The sequence below is a fragment of the Montipora capricornis genome, chromosome 7, assembly GCF_036669925.1.
Source record: "Montipora capricornis isolate CH-2021 chromosome 7, ASM3666992v2, whole genome shotgun sequence".
Lineage (NCBI taxonomy): Eukaryota > Metazoa > Cnidaria > Anthozoa > Scleractinia > Acroporidae > Montipora > Montipora capricornis.
The window spans coordinates 8,623,705-8,626,204 of record NC_090889.1 but is presented as its reverse complement, the minus strand read 5'-3'; the positions used below and the strand labels follow the sequence as shown (position 1 = coordinate 8,626,204).

The following is a 2,500-nucleotide window of genomic DNA, read 5'->3' as shown; positions in this document are numbered from 1 at the left end:
AACCATTTGCTCTTTCCACGTAGTAAAGGCCACAACTTCCACACATTAAAAGAACAAACAATAACGCACGAATAGACGAAATAGGTATCCTTAACGAAATTGCAATGGCTTTATTTACAGAGAGTGAATTTCAAAGCACACAAAGAAACTAAGTGTCTTTCCTTATCCAGAACTCGAAATCATTGAACATGCATTCAATGTAATACGTGAGTAGACACAACCTAATTTGAATAAGGATCGAACAGTAACGCAACACCATCCCACTACTTGTCCATCAAACAAAACATGGCGCAGTATCAACTTTACGAGTGCGAAAACGAATAGATCATAGCTAGGGTTAAAAAGTTTTTCAAAGATGGATCTGGGTGCTCTTACGGAAGGAAACAAAAACAATGTTGCCACCAGTTTTCTGAGGAAGCTGGGCTTTCAATTGTAAACAATTGCCTGGAATTGTCATATGGAGAACTCGAACTTGTTGTGCTGGCAAATATTGAAGGGCAAGATTTCAGAATACACAGCCCACAAATTATCTAACTCGAAAAATTGCTCCCGCAGTGCGGCATACGAGTTGCAATGCTGCTTCCGCAGTTGCGCAGTCGCCAAAATGAATAACAACTCCGTTGCTTAATCAAGCGCATCGGTGCCTCGTTGGTTACAACGACAACAACAACAAAACAAAATACATGACTTGTACCCTTTCTTTAATTTTGTGAATCATATGATCATCGCAAACACTTTTTCAAACACCCACATTATTCTACTAGCGTGTTACAAGTAGATGTACCCGAGCCAAAACAAGTGCGCTATGCATGAATATACCTCGTTCTTTAATTCACGAGCCAAAATAAGCCTGCTACGCATGAATATATCTCATTTTGTAGCTTTCATAAATATGAATTTACCTCGTGAGTTAGCTTTCATTTTGCGGTTCGGTTAATGAGCTGTCCTACATAATTACTCTTTTAGCGTCAGTGTCAATTCTCAGGACTCGTGCGCGACTTTTTTGAAAACATCGTATCCACAAAAATGAAATAGTATTTTCTGTAGGAAACAGACGACTTTTTCGGCATGCTTATGCCATCATCAGTTTAATGAGTTCCTAAGTGTGAACAGTTATAAAGTCTACAGGTAGATGAAAAAATTATTACAACATGACGTAATACAAAAGTGGGTACTATTTACAGCGTGACACCAAACATCATGGTGTAAACTAAAACGTCAGAAAAGTGTTGTAATGCTGGAATTGTTTGTTAAGTTCCGGTTTGATCTTATTTATATAAAAGCTTCTTTGAGTTTTAAATCAATTGAGTTACTGGCAGAATCCAGAATACTAAAGCATGAAAAGAAGCATTTGTTCTTACTTAAAGGATATGTGTTGAAATGCTTAAAAATATGCGAGTTTTTATCGCTTTCCGTGTGTTCCTTTATCCTGGTAGAAAAGTGTCGACTAGTTTTATATAAAGTTTGATATAAATAAGATCAAACCGGAACATGTTGTTTAAAAGAGTTGTCTGTTTCTTACAGTATTTATCATACTTGCTACTATTGCGACCTTATGGAAATAATATTTTATCACCATTTGTTTATTGATTTAGCCTAAGGGCTCGTTTCAGTGATTAGGCCTCAGAACTCTCGTAAAAATTTTAGCTTTCATTTTGCGGCTCGATCAACTACACTTTTCGTGAGTTCGTGTGAAGCACTCGTTTACTGATTAAGCCTAAAGTAAGCGCTTGTTTCAGTGATTAGGCCTAAAATCTCTTGTAAAATTTTAGCTTTCATTTTGGAGCTCGGTTAAGTAAATTTTTGGCCAGATTGTGTGAAGAAGAATGCACTAGTTTACTGATTAGGCGTAAGCATTTTCGTCAAATTTTAGCTTCCATTTTGCGGCTAGGGTCAACTACACTTTTCACGCGATCATGTGAAGAAGAAAGCACTCGTTTATTGCTCATTTCAGTGATTAGGCCCAAGAACTCTTGTAAAACTTCATTTTGCTTTCATTTTGCAGTTCGGTTAATGAGCTGTCCTACATAATTATGCTTTTAGTGACTGTGTCAATTCTCAGTCGTTCAACTAACTTAGACTTCATTGTTCATCGACTATGGCACTGCGGTAGCAGTCATTCATCTAACTTAGACTTCAAGTACTAGACTTCATTATTTATCTACCACAGCACTGCGTCAGTAGCAGGGACCTCAATGTTCTCCGATTTTTGCGATTTTTCGCAATTTTTGCAAAAATCGCAACACTTCTGGGGGACTTGTCTTCTCTAGCCTTTCAGAGTTTGCTATTTTTGTGATTTTTCGCAATTTTCACAAAAATCGCAACACTTTTGGAGGACTTGTCTTCTCTAGCTTTTCGGCGTTCCTCGATTTTTGCGATTTTTTGCAATATTCGGAAAAATCGTTAAAATCACAAAAATCGCAACACTTTTGGGGGACTTGTCTTCTCTAGCTTTTCAGAGTTTTGCTATTTTTGCAATATTTTCTCAATTTTCGCAAAA

The 2,500-nt window shown here is 37.1% G+C and overlaps 1 protein-coding gene across 1 annotated transcript in view; it reads left to right on the top strand.

Moving 5' to 3' along the window:
* The window catches only part of LOC138058135 (uncharacterized), a 70,142-nt gene that overhangs the window by 66,472 nt on the left and 1,170 nt on the right, over positions 1-2,500 (top strand). The window contains exon 5 of the mRNA XM_068904018.1: positions 1-2,500. This exon is cut by the window's left edge and continues 3,604 nt beyond it; it is cut by the window's right edge and continues 1,170 nt beyond it. The gene's annotated coding sequence lies outside the window, so the exon portion shown is untranslated.